The 17,470-nt window shown below is 35.0% G+C and overlaps 1 protein-coding gene across 1 annotated transcript in view; it reads left to right on the top strand.

Moving 5' to 3' along the window:
- The window catches only part of LOC128108273 (endogenous retrovirus group K member 5 Gag polyprotein-like), a 34,059-nt gene extending 18,157 nt beyond the window's left edge, over positions 1-15,902 (top strand). The window contains exon 3 of the mRNA XM_052734632.1: positions 15,704-15,902. The gene's annotated coding sequence lies outside the window, so the exon portion shown is untranslated. The remainder of the gene's footprint in view (positions 1-15,703) is intronic.
- Positions 15,903-17,470: the final 1,568 nt, after the last annotated feature.

Below are 17,470 nucleotides of genomic sequence, written 5' to 3'. Positions count from 1 at the left end.
AATCAGGGGTAATGATTCCTCATTTTGTTCTTTTATAGCACAGAATTGTTTTATCCTGGGTTTTTTATTTTTCCATATTAAGAGGATAATTGTCATTTCAAGATCTGTTAAGAATTGTGTTGGAATTTTAATGGTGATTGCATTGAATCTGTAGATCACTTTTTGTAGGATGGCCATTTTTACTCTGCTAATCCTACTGACCCATGAGCATGGGAGGTCTTTCCATCTTCTGACATCTTCTTCAATTGCTTTCTTCAAAGATTTGAAATTTTTATCATACAGGTCTTTCACTTGCTTGGTTAGTGTTACCACAAATTATTTTACATCATTAGTGGTTATTGTAAAGGGTATCATTTCCCAGATTTCTTTCTCAGCCTCTTTGTCATTTCTATATAGGAGGGGATACTGATTTTTTAGTTAATCTTCTATCCAACCACATTGCTGAAGGTAGTTATCAGCTATAAGAGTTCCCTGATAGAATTTTGGGGGTCGTTTATGTATGTTATATCATACTAGATCATATCATCTGGAAATGGCTATATTTTAAATTCTTCCTTTCAAATTTGTATCCCTTGATCTCCGTTAGTTGTCTTATTGTTCTAGAGAGAACTTCCAAGTACTATACTGAATAGATATGGGGAGAGTGGACATCCTTTTCTTGTTCCTGATTTTACTGGAATTGCTTTGAGTATCTCTCCATTTAATTTGATGTTTTTTATAGGCTTGCTGTGAAATGCCTTTATTATGTTTATGTATGCCCCTTGTATCCCTAAACACTCCAAGACTTTTATTATGAAGGGCTTTTGGATCTTGTCAAAGGTTTTTTCAGCATCTAATGAGATGATCATGTCTTTTACATTTCTTTCAGTTTGTTTATATGACAGATTACATTGACTGATTTTTGTGCCGAACCCTCCTTGCATCTCTGGGATAAAGCCTACTTGATCATGATAGATGATTTTCTTCATGTGTTCTTGGATTCTATTTACAAGTTTTTTATTCAGTAATTTTGCATCTATGTTTATGATTGAAATTGGTTTGTAATTCTCTTTCTTTGTTGAATCTTTGTGTGCTTTGTGGATAGGGGTGACTTTGGCCTCATAAGATGGATTTAGCAATATTCCTTCTGTTTCTTTATTGTAGAATAATTTGAGGAGTATTGGCATTAACCCTTCTTTGAATGTTTGGTAGAATTCTGCCCTAAAACTCTGTCTTTGGACTTTTTTTATTGGAAGCCTTTTTAATGAAGACTTCTATTTCCTTAGGGGTAATTGGTCTTTTTAAATTATTTAACTGATCTTGATTTAACTTTGGTAACTGGTATCTAAACAGGGAATTATACATTTCTTTTACATTGTCCTGTTTGGTCAAATGCAAGTTTTAAAGTATGACTAATTGATCTTTGGATTTCTTCAGTGTGTGTTGTTTTGTCCCTTGCTTTGTTTCTGATTTTGTGAGCTCGTGTATCCTCTCTGTTTTTTAGACACTTTGTGTATGGGTTTGTCTGTTATGTTGGTTTTATTGAAGAACAAATTCTTTGTTTTATTGCATGCGTGTACTTTTCTTTTTGTTTCTATTTTATTGATTTCAGCCCTCAGTTTGATTATATCCTGCCATTAACTCATTTGGGTGAGCTTGCTTCCTTTTGTTCTGGAGCTTTCAGGTGTGCTGATAAGTTGCTATTATAAGATCTCTCTCTCTCTCTCTCTCTCTCTCTCTCTCTCTCTCTCTCTCTCCTAATGTAGGCAATTCTTTCCCCTTAGCACTGCTTTCTTTGTGTCTCATACATTTGGGTATGTTGTGCATTTATTTTCATTGAATTCTAAGAAGTTTTTAATTTCTTCTTATTTCTGCCTTGACCCAGGAGTCATTCAGTTGAGAGTTTATATGAGTTTCCGTGAGTTTGTAGGCTTTCTCTTGTTTCTCTTGTTGTTGAAATACAGTTTAAACCCATAGTGGTCTGATAGGATATGGGGGGCTACTTTATTTTTCTTGTATCTGTTGAGACTTGCTCTGTGAGCAAGTATGTAGTCAATTCTGGAGAATGTTCTGTGAGGTGTTGAGAAGAAAGTGTATTCCTTTATGTTTGGGTGAAATGTTCTGTAGATATCTGTTAGGTCCATTTGTTTCATAATGTCTGTTAGCTCTAGTATTTCTCTGTTTAGTTTTTGTCTGGATGACCTGTCCATTAGCAAGAGTGGGGTATCGAAGTTCCCACTATCGATGTCTGAGGGTTGATGTATGATTTAAGCTGTAGTAGTGTTTCCTTTACAGACATGGTTGCCCTTGCATTTGGGGCATAGATGTTCAGAACTGAAATGTCATCTTGGTGGATTTTTCCTTTGATGAGTATGAAGTGTACTTCCCTGTCTCTTTTGAATAATTTTGATTTGAAGTCTATTTTGTTAGATTTTACAGTAGCTATACCAACTTTGTTCTTAGGTCCATTTGTTTGGAAAATCTTTTTCCAACATTTACTCTAAGGTAAAGTCTATCTTTAATGTTGAGGTGTGTTTCTGGTATGCAGCATAGAATGGATCTAGTTTTTGCATCCATTCTGTTAGCCTGTTTCTTTTTATTGGGGAATTGAGTCCATTGATATTGAAAGAGATTAGTGAGCAATGATTGCTGATGCCTGTTATTTTCTTGTTGTCATTGTTGGTGGTTTTATTGGTAAAGGTGGTGGTGGTGTGTGTATGTGTGTGTTCCCATTCTTTGGTTTTCAGGGTGTAAGTTTGTTTATTTTCTGTGTTGTCATGAGTGTAGTTTACTCCTTGGGTTATAAGTTTTCCTTCTAGTACCTTCTGTAGGACTGTATTTATGGGTAGATATTGTTTGAATTTGACTTTATTAAATAATATCTTGTTTTCTCCATGTATTGTGTTTGAAAGTTTTCATTGATATAGTAGTTTGGGCTGCCACATGTGGTCTCTTAGAGCATGCTGGACATATGTCCAGGCCTTCCTGGCTTTTAGAGTCTCTGTTGAGAAGTCACATGTAATTCTAATAGGTCTACCTTTATATGTTATTTGGCCTTTTTCCCTTACAGCTTTTGATAATCTTTCCTTGTTCCATTTATGTTTAAATTTTTTGTTCACTGTATGACAAGGGGACTTTATTTTCTGGTTCAATCTACTTGATATTCTATAATATTCTTGCACCTTTATAGGCAAGTCCTTCTTTAAGTTAGAAAAAATTTCTTCTATGATTTTGTGAAAAAATTTTGTGAGCCTTTGAACTGGGATTCTTCTCTATCTTCTACTACTATTATTCCTAAGGTGGTCTTTTCATAGTGTCCCAGATTTCCCGGTAGTTTTTTGTTAGGAAATTTTTAGATATAACATTTTCTTTGGCTGATGTATATATTTCTTCTACTACATCTTCAATGCCTGAGATTCTCTTTCATCTCTTGTATTCTGTTGAAGATGTAGTTCTTGTTCACTTACCTAGATTTTCCATTTCCAGAATTCCCTCAGTTTGTGTTTTCCTTATTGCTTCTATTTTCATTTTCAGGTTTTAAATAGTTTTATTTGTTTGATTCAACTGTTTGTTTGTGTTTTCTTGGCTTTCTTTAAGGGATTTATTGAATTCTTCCTATTTTTTGTTTGTCTTTTCCTAGATTTCTTTAAGAGTATATTCTTTTCCTTTTTAAGGACCTCTATCATCTTCATTAAATTCATTTTAAGGTTGTTTTTTTTTCTTTTTTCTTTTGAGACAGGGTTTCTCTGTGTAGCTTTGGTGCCTGTCCTGGATCTCACCAGGTTGGCCTTAAACTCACAGAGATCTGCCTGGCTCTGCCTCCTGAATGCTCAGATTAAAGTCATGTGCCACCACTGCCCTGCTAAGGTTGTTTTGTGTGTGTGTGTGTGTGTGTGTGTGTGTGTGTGTGTGTGTGTGTGTGCTTCAACTGTTTTGGAACACTCGAGGGTTGCTATCCTAGAATAGTTGGGATCTGATAGTCACATATTGCTCTGATGCTGTTAATTGTATTTTTATACTAGTGTCTAGGCATCTGAGTATTTGAGTAATTATAGGCCTAGGTACTGATTTCTGAGTTTGTCTTTGTTGGATGGATGTTTTGTTCCTTGGTGTCTGTTTGCTCTCTGGTCTTCAAGTCAGAGAAGCCTGTGGTTGAATAGAGCATCTTTACCCTTGTTAGGGCCTTGATTTCAGACAGCCATGGTGGCTTCTTATTGAGCAGGACTTTTCAGCCTGAGTTGGAGTCTGGAATTTTGGCAGCTGATATGTCCTCTGGTGAAGGTGGGGGTCCTCTGCAGAAGTTGGGGGCTAGGATATAGTGGACTGGAGGGGTAGGGTGATTTGGGGTAGGCTGATTGGGCACTGAATGAGGACAGTGCTCAAGCAGGTAACCTAACTGTGGTTCTGGTGGTGTGTGCTCTCTGGTCCAGCAGGGTGCCTCCACTGGAATTGGGGTCTAGGTTATGGTTATAGAAGGGCCAGTTAGGATGGGCTAGGCAGGCACTGAGAAAGTGGGTATGTTCCATGGGCATGTAGCCTACCTGGGGTTCTGGTGGCCAGCTTGGCCTCTGGTGGGGCAGGGGTTTCCACAGGATTTATGGACCAGGATATGATAATGGAGTGGGGAAGAGATGACTGAGGTAGGCTGGTAAGAATTGCTGGTGATTAGCAGGCAAGGGTCCTACCCTGGTTGCTAGGTGCCAGCTTGGTCTCTGTTGGAGAAGGGGGCTTCTGCCAGTGTTATGGGCCAGGATATGATGACAAGGAGAGGGGAAGAGTTTCGGTAGGCTGGTTAGGCACTGAGGGAGTGTTGTTGGTCTATGGGACAGGTGCTTACCTGTGGTTCTGGGTGCTGGTTTGGTCACTGGTGTAGCAAGGAGCTTTTCTTATTGAAAATAGATTCTTCTTTTATACAATATATTCTGACCAGTTTCCCCTCCCTCTACTCCTGTCAGCTATCCCACCTCCCCTCTCCCTCATAGATATTCCCCTTTTATTCTCCTATAGAAAAGAGCAGGCCTCCAATAGACTACAACCACAAGGACAAAACAAGATACGATAAGACAAGGCAAAGCCTTCATATCAAGGCTGGACAAGTCAACTCATAGGAGGAAGAGTCCCAAGAGCAGGCAAAAGAGTCATGGACACACCTCCTCCCACTGTTAGGAGTCCAACAAAAAACACCAAGCTAACAGCTATACGTATCTGCAGAGGTAAAGATGCTTATAGGTCCTGTGCTTGTTTCTTTAGTCTCTGTGAGCCAATGTGAGTTCTGCTTAGTTGATTCAGTGGGCTGTGTTCTCTTGAGTGTCCTCCATCCCCTCTGATGCCTACACTATTTCCTCCCAAACTTTCATGGGGTTCTCCAAGCTCTGGGGGAGAGACCATATATTGATATGACAAGGCAAGAGAGTACTTGATATGACATCAGTTTCTGCATTAAATCAATAACTGTTTGCATGATGAAAGACACTGTTTAACTATATGACTGTTAGCTCCATAGTTTGGGGAAGCCAGTGTCCCATGACAATTATGATGCAAGAAAGAACCCTTATGGAGCTAGTTTTCTGTTGCTAAATGTGGATTTTCTAATGACATAGACAGCTTAGGAGCACATTAGTCTCACCTAGGCTCAGTATAACACAGTTATTCCTAACCTAGACTCAATATAATATCAGTTATACCTAACCTAGGCTCAGTATAGCATCAATTATGCCTAACACAGGGCCAGCATAATGTTGGCACCTCCTGAGAAACATTGCCGTATCTTCTTACCGTGTTTGTGCGTGCACAAGCGTGCACACTATTATTTCCAAATTATGTTATAAATGAAGAGATGAGTCTGTGCCCTTAGCAGTGGCCATATTGTCAGGCATACCAGCTTATCTAATAACTCTTTGCTGAAAAGCCTATAAAGCCCATATAGACCCAATCCAAATAAAACAAAGAAAAATTTTAAAAATCTTGAATGCTTCGCTCTGATATTTCTAAACTTACATATGTACAGTGAAATGAAATTATATTTGGTTCATTTTAATAAAATGCTTTACAGTATCACTCTTAGTAAGATGAATATGAAAGAAAATGGTTTCAATCTGATTGCATTAATATTTTATTGGCAGCAGCTAGGCAAACCAAGGATTGCTTGTAAACAGCACACAATCAGTGGCTACAAATATTCTTGGATCCCACAAGCTTCAGCTTCCTTAAGAAGCAGTCATGTATTTGAAGAAAAATAACTCAAAATTTTCATTTCCAAATTTAGATTTTATCACTCACTTAAGCAGTTTATTTGATTAAAATTGTGAAAAAATGTCACAGTTTGGCAGCGACTTGCACATTCTCCTGTGGTCAAGATTACTAACAGATTCAATGATGTTCCTTTTCAAAAATAATTATCAATGTCAAGATTTTTAATATATGAAACCAGGGACAGTGAGATGAAAAATGCTTTTGCCTTTTCTTTATCAGGATGGCAGGTTGCAAAACCATTATTCCTGGTTATTACTTCAGTGTACTTTTAAATACATTTGTTAATTTAATTAGGACATCTTGAATTTATAGACACAACTGAAATTTTGCAACCTAAATTATGAGGCATTGTGGCCCAAGAATGCATTGCGTTAGTCTGCAGTGCATCACAGCATGTTCTTTTATAGGGTCACAATAACCATGGCTAATTTTACCGAGCTTGGATAAGCACGGTATCAAGGCAAAGAAAGAATGCTTTCATCTTAGTGGCTGATGCAGTTTGCAAAATGTTTTCTTTGTGTTACTGATGGTGTAAAGAATGTGAAAATAAAATATGTTTGCTGTGCTATGCTCTGGGAGATTACAAGTGATGATTGTAAGACAGAATCAAGTCATGTGTATCTTAGGACAAAATCTGACCAGCAACCAAGGAGACACTTTTAAATACCAGGAAGATTACTTTCTTCTTAACTACAAGTGAACTATTCCAGAAAAAGACAGAGTTTTCTCCTCCCCGACTTCTTTCTTCCCTTGTTTACATTAGGTTCTTACTATTAAAGGTATTGCTCACTCATGGCTCTAAGGTCATGGTTCTTTGATGTACTTTTTACATTCCTGGACCTTTCTTAACCAAATTCTCAATCAAAATATCTCCCCAGAAGTCTCCATTACACTATTCTTGTTATGTCAAATCTAGATAAGAGTTCTGTAATAACTGGTAGTGGTATATTAATAAATGTTCCCACAAAGCCACATCTACTCCATGTTTCTTTGAATGATTTGGCTATTTTTTTTGTAAGTAGAAATATTCAGATTTTGTAATCATTTATAAGATAAGAAAATCACCTGGATCTTGAAAGGTCCCAAATTAGTATAATACTGCCATTGTTCAACCTCTTCATCTACCACATGCCTAGAAACACTTATCTGTTTTTGAAATACATACTTTATTTCTGTGCATTATACATACATGAGGAGATGAATACATCTTAGTAAATGAATAGAAATTTGGTTAAAAGCTATTATGTCTAAATATGTCCCATATATCCTCAGCCCTTATTAATGCTCAAACACATGAGCAAAGAATATTACTTTATCGGCTAGTGTTTCAATATCTATATGTAATAACATACCCTATTGTAGATCCAAAAGTTACTTCAGTTGTTCAAGAGCATATAAAGTAACTTGCCTTCATATTGGGACTTCCCTCTCTGAGAGGTGTAAACTTCTCTGTAGGCCAAATTATATAAGAGGCAATAATAACCCACTACTTTTCATATGACAAAACAGGGAAATCATATCTAACATATGAAATATTTCAATTGATCCTAATTTTTAAGGAAAATAGTAGGTGCTTTCAATAATTTCCTATGCTTGAAAATCAGTGCAAAAAATAGTTCATTTAAGGAATCTTCTAGATTGCTGTAGATTTGTGGTTCTTTTGTCTTTTGTTTTATTTTTTTGTTTTTTATTTTTCAGGACAGCATTTCTCTGTGTAGTTTTGGTGTCTGTCCTGGATCTCACTCTGTAGACCAGGCTGGCTTCAAACTCACAGAGATCCACCTGGCTCTGCCTCTCGAGTACTGGGATTAATGGCATGCACCATCACCGTCCAGTGCTTTGTGATTCTTAACCATTGTAGTATAATACATTGTCTCAAGGAGCGTCACAAAATTCACACCCACTAGATTTTACTTCCCAATTAAATCAGAGCCATGGATTAGGGTGTCAATACTTTGTAAAACTCCATCATGTCGAGAGCTTTTCCTCTAGGGTGAAAGCAAGATCAGTAATCATGATCGATGTTTTAGGCTTGATCCTTGAGAACTACTGACACCTCCAGACAAAATTCTTCCTACAGAGAAATTCAAGAATGGCAGTCCTATTGTTTCTGGGCTATGGACATTTTTCACTATAGTGAAGAACAAAGAAATGTGGGAATCAAGTACCAAATAAGACCATGCATAATGAAGAGTCATTTTACTACAGAAGTACAAACTCTGCATTTGAAGACAGTGCCTGAGCAAGGGCAGCCACTGGTGCCATGGTTAGGAGCTACATATTGAACTATCCTTCAAAAGATGCTTGGTCAAGATAAAATGAAAAGACTTTGAGTTTTCCCAAATCATCACCAGCTGATGTGGTGAACAGCACAGGAACCATTACTACCTGTTGATGAGTGTGAGTGGTGATGAGGTCCTGGGTCAAGATAAGAAAATTATAACAGTAAAATCCAGCTCTAGAAACAGTCTGTGCCCTGCACACCTGCCAGGTTCTTCTCAAGGAACTTCAGTTATAGTGGAAGATACAGGTAATGGCCATGCATTAAGCATGACTTGTTAGTACCTAAATAAACATGCCTATTGAACTAAAATTTACTTCTATTTCTATAAAAGTAATATTCAAAATATTCAAAATATTCACATGGCAGAGAAGGAAATAATATATAGCCCAGACTGTGAATTACAGGTAAATAAATGCAGTTCCTTTACATCAATGAGGGGGGATATTGTTTATAAAATGTTAAATCTAGATGTGAGTTTTACAGTGAAGAATCTTAAAGTGTCCATTCATTTTGTTGAATTATGCATTAGAGACAGGGATTTCTGAAATACTCGGCATGGTGATTATTGCTGTGGGATGCTAGATGAGATAAATTGTGCACATAAGGACAATTACACATGCCCCATCCTGGCAAGCTCAATTCTATCTTTTAATAGGTTTGGTTAAAGTGTAAAGAGAATATCCATTTCACTTGTACTTACATAAGTTTCTTATGACCAGGCAGCACTTTGAACAGTAATTCTATATTATGTATTCCCAGTATAATGCACGATCCCCCTACTCATGTTTAGGTTTCTTTCATAGATTAACCTTCTTAATAAGGAAATGAATATTAGAGCCAACATGCTATGGGGGCATTAGCTGACTTTGCTTTCGCCTTCAAGGGATGAGAGTGTTCAGAAATATTCTCGAGTTTGACATTTCTTACAATGTTTATGCACCATTTTTCTTAATGAGAATCTTATCATTTATATTTATCCTAAATATAAAACCATATTGCTCTTTGGATGTAATTAGTTATATGCTCATCTTTCCTAAAAGTGAATAAAACTCATGAATTGGTGGAAAAGCATCATTAATGTCTGAACAAAGTCAGACCTCCTCAGAAAAACAGTGATCTCAATTTCCATGTCTAGAAGTCTGTCTCCCTTAAAAATTTTCAGTTTTTTGTGCTGTCTATTCTAAGACCAGATAAGTTGAAATGTGTAATTTGATAACACCATATTTAATAAATACACAAGGAAAGTTGTGGAGTTAGTGACGGATCTGTAACTTGTTACACAAAGCTTGAGCTGAGGATTTAGAAGTATATTGCCATGGAACAACATGTTGCCTGGACTCAAGGAGCATGTAAACCAATAACTTCCTTTCAGAAATGCATACCTGTTAGAAACCTAAGTGCAATCTGTTGTTGCTGCTAGTGCCTCAGGAGATGTTGTCCAAGAGTAACTCAGTTTGAGAATATCTGAAATCAAAGAAATCCTTCAGGTCAGAACTTTACTCCAGTAGATGCAAATGTAGTTGTAAATACCCACTGAAGTGTATGAAGATCTTCCTAGGAGTACATATGCATGAAAGTTTTAAGAAACTTTTATTAAAAATTTCAATTTAAATTTCCGTTTATGTTCCTTCTCATAACAATATCTTCCTGAGAATTTACCAATTGTTAGTGCATATTAAACTTTTTTCTTAGTCTTTCTCCCATTGTCAAAAGTAAGTAAATAAAATATTATCATTTATGTTGAGAAACTGAGTAATTCTAATTTTTTATTAAAATAAATTTACAAGATGTAATTAATATTCAATTTTTAACAAAATTGACATAGTAATTAATGGTGCTCCCAACACACTGATTCATCCAAAATAACTTTGATAATTGGTCACTATTTGATATTTAATATAGAACTATATTATCTCTTAATTTGCATTCATAAGATTATTAAGATTTATCAAAATGAAAGAAAAATGTCTAGTTATATGAAAATAAAAAACCCAATCTGTCCTTACATTTTTAAATCAATCAATTTTTACAACTTTATCTATAAGAGATAAATTATAGTTACATTTTATATTTTATAATTATTTTTTAAAATGTTCACTCATTTAAAATATTTGAAGTGGCCGGGCGGTGGTGGCGCACACCTTTAATCCCAGCACTCGGGAGGCAGAGGCAGACGGATCTCTGTGAGTTCGAGGCCAGCCTGGGCTACCAAGTGAGTCCCAGGAAAGGCGCAAAGCTACACAGAGAAACCCTGTCTCGAAAAACCAAAAAAAAAAAAAATATTTGAAGTGATATTTGCAATAATAAAGGAAGAGAGAATTTATCAGAACACCTCAAAATTTAAAATATTGGGGTTAAGTAAAATTTACTACACAAGTATATATTATACTTACATAATGATCATGCATGTGTGTGTGTGTGTGTGTGTGTGTGTGTGTGTGTGCATGTGTGTGTATGTGTATGTGTGTTTTGTTCCAAAAGAATAAAAATTTTCATGGGTGCATTTTAAAATTAATACATTTAGATTTCACTAAAATTTTTTAGACTAAATGTAATCCAAATATGCATTAGTCAAGATAAAATGATAAGAACTAATTAGAACATATATATATGCTAAAATTAATATATTTTAAAAGTATAACATTTTAATTACTTGTCCTTTCTATTTAGAATTTTAATAAAATGTCTTTAATAATCTTAAGATATATGACTGCATATATAAATTTTCAACATTATTTGAAATATTATGTACAAAGAAAGATTTCAGATGCATAAAGATCCAAATACCATGTTTTTCTCAAGATTCTATTGTGGATTACCCCAGGCATCTTTAGCACAATCACTATTTAATGATGATTAGTGAGACAGATTTGAATTTTGAATTGAAATAAAATTTCATCACCAATTTCCTCAGATCTTGAGTCACATAGATGGAGATAATGAAGGAATTTTCCAGAGCCACTGGATAGATTCAGTATAAATAAGAGAATAGGGTTCTGCAAATTACCTGTTGCTTGAAACATTTAGTGACTTTCATAAGTCATATATCTGACCAACATTATTACAGGCTTAGGCATTTTCTTATGAGGTTATGCTTGATAAACTTATAGTCATTTGAGGACAGAGAGAAATGTTCCCAGAGCTCATGGAGACTGAAACAGGACTTTAGAAAAGAATGAAAAATACCCAGCTTTTATATTCTCATTTGGAAGACATGCTGTGCCTTAGTCACTGTTTGATTAGATTACTTCCTAGAATACAGTTAATCCAAGTGATAGTAAAAAGGAGTTTTGCATAATTGCTCTATAAATCAGATATATTGGGTTATACAAGAATACAGTTGAAAAACAAAACTCTATAGAAATTTTTTATTAACTTTTACTGAGTAATGTGAGTATATAAAATTAATCATTAAATTATTCTTGCTATAACTTATTTTATATTAATAATCCTTAAATTAAAATAATTCCTAAGCTAAAGATTAAAAATCTGTTAAGAAAGCTTAAACTGTGTAATAGTATGTTAAATAAGAAAGAAATGTATTTCAATTCTAAATACGTTAAGCACCATTATTTCTTGGCATTTAGATTAAATACTTTTGAGAAACTCATTTTAAAATATCTTTACAAAGGAGATCTTAGACATAGAACTTTAAAGAATTCGCAATGAATATGAATTGCCTATAGGGCTCAGTTATTCTAGGGCAAGATGATGACAAAGATATTAATAAATATTTCTAATGAGAGAAAGGATCTAAGTAGATGAAATAGATGATGGACAGATAGATGATAGTTAGATACGTACATGATAGATAAAATAGATGGGTAGATAATAGAGAGATTAATAGAGACATATAAATGGGCATTTATGTAAAATATTAGTATTTATGCAATACTAGGATTGTGAGGGTTCTAATCAAGCTGACATTTCACTATGAAATGTACCCTTACACCAGACCTGCCACCCACCCTTACAGTTGGTATTCAGACTCCAGTAACAAAATCCCAACTTTGAAGGGCTGGCCAAAGAGAGGCACGTGAATATGTTCCTCAGGCTTCAACAACCTATACAGTCTGAGGGCTGTAACAGCATGCTGACTGTTCATTTTCTACACTGATCTACGTCTTGGTGGGATTAAAAGCCAAATTGCTGAGTAAGTATTTGTTGAGTAGGATGCTGAGTCCTTGGGGCTTATGGCAAGAAGTGGTATAGCTGGCTAATATGGTAGGTTTCTTTTCAGTATTTTGAGAATTCTTCATATACTTTTCAGAGTGGTTGGACCTGTTTAAAATCCAACTGACAGTGAACCAGTCTTCCCCCTTTTCCAAATGCCTTGTAGCTTTTGTTGTTGGTTGTTTTGCTGATCTTCACTATTGTGATTGGGCTAAGATGAAATCTCAAAGTAGTTTTGTGTTTCCCTACTTACTAAGGGGTTGAGCACTTTTTGAGATATTTCTTAGCTAGTTTACTACTTTCTTTGAGATTTCTGTTCAGATCCATCACCCACTTTCCAAATAGTTCATTTTTTATTTTTTCATTTTGTGTATGAGCTTCTATGCCAGTACTAAATAAATAGCACTAAGAATGCTTGAAAAGCCATAGGGAATCATATTATTTTATGTCTACTTAAAAGTACACACACACACACACACACACACACACACACACACACACACACACACACACACACATTTCTATTAACTCAGTTAATTATTTACTTTGCTATGCTGAATTTTTTATTATTATTTTATTTTAGATTTAGGAAGTCCTATTTGTTAATTGTTGACTTTACTTCCTGGACAAATGGAGTCCTATCCAAAAATTCATTTGCTATACCAATATCTTATATGTTACTGAGTGTGTTCTCTTCTAGAAGATTCAGTGTTTCAGGTTTCACATTAAGGTCTTTAATCCATTATGAGTTGTCTTGTGCAGAGTGATAGACATAGGTCTAATTTCATTCTTTTAGATGTGAACAGCTAGTTATTTCCACACCATTTGATGAAGATGATATCTTTGCTCTAGGGTCAGTTTTTGACCTTTTGTATCAGAGTGCTGCAATTAAATGTACTTATGCTTGGATCTTTAATTTTGTTCTATTGATCTACATGTCTGTTCTATGCCAGTACCATACTGTTATTACCCCTATCTCTCTGTAGTGTAGCTTAAAATCTGGAATAACAATCTCTGCAACATTGGCTCATATTCCTGTATTTTGCTTATATTTGTATAGATATTTATCCAAAATTATCCTTAAAATGTTTAGTCATTTGACTTTTAGCATTTTTCATTTTTGTTTTCTTTTTTCTTTATCTACTGGTTTAAATGTTATAGATCTTATTTTAATAAATTTTAACACATTTATGTTTAACTGCATTTCTAGCATATTTGAACATTTCTTGCCAAAGACTCTTAAATGTCTTCTAAATACTCTCCCATTGCTCCCTGCAAAATAATTTTACCTAGACATCTTATTCCTGCTTTTTAAAAGACTTGTGTAAAATGAGCCATATATGATAGTTATTACTAACTGTATTAAGGTTATTGCTAGGCTTTGCTAAAACCTTATATTGATAAATTTTCTATTTTTCTTACAATTAAATTCCTTTCTTTAGTTAATTTTTACAGAGAAAATATCCTTGTGTACTGTTTTGACAACTGACAGAACCATACAAAATATTTAGATTCCAATATACTATTTGTCTTCCATACCTGCAACTCAACAAAAATTATAGATAGTTGTTCATCAATAACCTCCATGTCAATACTCCCATTGTGTCTGTGGTGTATTTATTTTACAAGAGTCCCCAGTAGCATTCACACAGTTTTCATTACTTTATTAGAATGCTACTTCTCTGACCTTACTAACTACTCAGATTGCTTTTTTCTTCCCAGTACATGCTTGACCATTTCTTCCCATGTTCCTTATCCTAACTCTAACCACTTTTCTCTGTTTTTTTCCCCTTAAATTCTTTGTAAACTATCTAATCTATTGTTTGCCTTCACTGACAGTGAAAATAGAGAAACAGAATGCTAATAAGTCAGGACTGAAAGCATTGATGTCTACCTCTGGCTATCTCCCACATGTTGAACTCTTGGGTTTTTTTTGGGGGGGGGTTGTTGCTGTTTTGTTTTATATCTTCCAAATATATTTCTTGTCAAAGTCTCTATCCCTTGCATGGCAGAAGCATTCCCACAATGGCTTATGTTCTAGGCTAGTTACCAGCAGTAATGTCAATCTTCCTGTCCATTCATTTCTGCAAGTCTTAGTGATTTTGAGAGAAGTGGGGTGCATGGGGAAATATGCTCAATACACAGCTCAAACTACATTTAAATAAATGTACAATGAATTTGTACTATGAATTTTTAAAATGAAAATGAAAAATATTAATAAGACATAAGGAAGAGAGTGAAGAATGTGAGCATAGATAGGATAGCTTTAGTTTTGTCTTTATAAATCTTGATTAGATGCTGTGAAATAATTTCCAACAGTACCCTTATTCTGATGTCAATCTGAATTGGATCTTCATTGTTCTTCTAGATGAAGCCTTTTTTCCAGAATATGTAATAATCTATAACACGGTTTTTATTATTATAATTTGAGAGTAAAATATTTCTTTGACTAGAGGATATATGGGTTTTTACATACATATCAACAATTAAGAGAAATTTTATTCTCTTGCAACTAACTAATAAATTAATTACATATTTATATGGTTTTGGATGTCAACTTATTTCAGATTTCTTGCCTGGGCTTTTTTTTGCGGTAATAGTCATGGGTAGTTTCTCACACCCAAACAAGTGTCTGTGGGCTTAAGAATGCAAGCTTTTCCAGCTTCTCACCATGGGTGTTTCTCAGGGTAATACTTTCAGAGAGCAATACTGATAGATCAGTGCATGTATTTACTGGGAACAAATCAGATTACTTGCTGCCTTTTAGTCAGTTAACTGTATACTCAGTCTTATTCTGTACTGTAACTGCATGTGTAGCTACCATCTAAGCCAACTATTTTGACTCTGTAGCAGAAAAAAAAACTCGATTAATGTAGGGGCGGTTGTCTGTGCTTCACCCCTGAAGCACCGCCCCTAGTAAGCAGCAGGTAACTGCTAGGTACCTGCCCCCACCCAGGGCATGGCTGAGACAGGGACCTCTTAAGACCTAAAATGCCTATGTGCTCACTCTCTCAGCTACCTCGTGATCCTGGATGCTGGATGCTATGGAATAACTCAGAGTTCTCCAGAGAACTGCATTAGACCTGGCCTCACCTCTCCTGGATCCTGCAACCAACTACCTTTGCTAGTTGTAAGATAACTCAAAATAAACTTTTGACTATCAGATAATCTATGTGGAATTGCCTCATTAATTGCCACTATAGATTAACCCTCATTTTTCTGCTGCTATGTGTAGTAAAGTCCTGTCTCTCTTATCCAGAAGTGAAACATGAGATAGATACAGCCAGCACATTGACTCATAAATAGGGGGAAGTCAAACCCTATGCTCTTTTCATTTTCTTTACATTAAGGTGTAACCAGAATTTACATGGACAATCTGACTTAACAGTACCTTGAAGATACTTAATAGATTATTTATTTTGCTCTGAGACACTTTATAGTGTCATTAAGTCCCATTTGCCACTTTTTGTACCTTATTCCCCTGAATAGTTTTTACTTACTAGTGTTAGCTCACATACAGGTAGGTCACTCAGCATGATGCAGCTGATGCTCAAGTTTATGTCACCAATGCATTTAAGAATCATTTGCTACCAACTACCTTTGTAGTTCCTAATGTACCTGCCCACTCAATTGCACTAATTATTTATTGACTCTATTAAAATAGATTTTTTAGAGTAGACACAGAGCATTTCTAGCTGAGATATTATCAATCATCACTAAAGTCTTCAGTTCTCCCAAACACGGCATGGTATTTTATTCACTTGAAATTTTACACATTTATTTATTTTACTCTCAATCTACTACCTTATACTCTTTCATGGATATTGAATATAATTTTTACATCTCTTCAGACTTTATCCCATGGAGACAGAATTACTTCTTACTGTTAGACTGGTCAATTGTCAGTAAACTTTTCTAATACATATCCCTTAGGGTTTTTTTTATGATTTATAAAGAAGAGAGATTACTAGACAACACCATAATAATGATGAGAAAGCATGAGGAATTCATTTATCTTCATCAAAGTATTGTCCACTGTATATTCCATGTTAAACCCTAACCACAGTAACTTTTGACTGAGTGACAGCAAATAAGCACTTGGTCTCTGTCTGCTGCAGCCCATTTTACTGGACCTCTCATATCAGGTGTAGCTTGATACAGCCTTGGTGATTGTGGAGAGGCAAGGAATGGTAAACCAATCTATTCATCTAGATCATTTTAAATGAGGTTTCCAAACTGTATTTATATTAAATCAGACATAAAAAATGAATCTGAATATCAGCTTTTCCTAGGATTGTAATTTTTATAGATTGGAAGAATAAAAAAAAAACTGCAGCTGGGAACAGGTAAAATTAGATTTCAAAAGATGCATTATTTGAAGTGTTTGGCTTTCAGGGCTGCTCTATGGTCAGTTTCCAACTCTTTTAACAATGAGAAGAAATGATGTCCTGGGGGAAAAGCTTCATCATTTCATTTTATTGGAGGACACAGAGATTTGATGTTTTTGTTGAAATGTAAGATGATCATTAAGTGAATATGGTATCTAGCCCTAAATTTATTTGTCCAAAAATTGAAACTATTTAGGTATTTTTTTCGAATCATTAATGGAAAACATCTTGTTGATAATTTTTCATCTTTTGTACTTAAAAAGTTTCCCATATTTTCTGTTTTCTGCATTTGAAGGCAAATTATGCTTTATTAAATATCAGTAACTACATAATAATTCATGAATCTCTATTTGTTAAACATTAAACTCACTGGTATGTTATTGCCTTTAAGTTC

Source organism: Peromyscus californicus, unplaced genomic scaffold, assembly GCF_007827085.1.
Source record: "Peromyscus californicus insignis strain IS unplaced genomic scaffold, ASM782708v3 Scaffold_13__1_contigs__length_99412109, whole genome shotgun sequence".
Taxonomy (NCBI): domain Eukaryota; kingdom Metazoa; phylum Chordata; class Mammalia; order Rodentia; family Cricetidae; genus Peromyscus; species Peromyscus californicus.
This window is presented reverse-complemented; position numbering and strand designations above follow the sequence as displayed.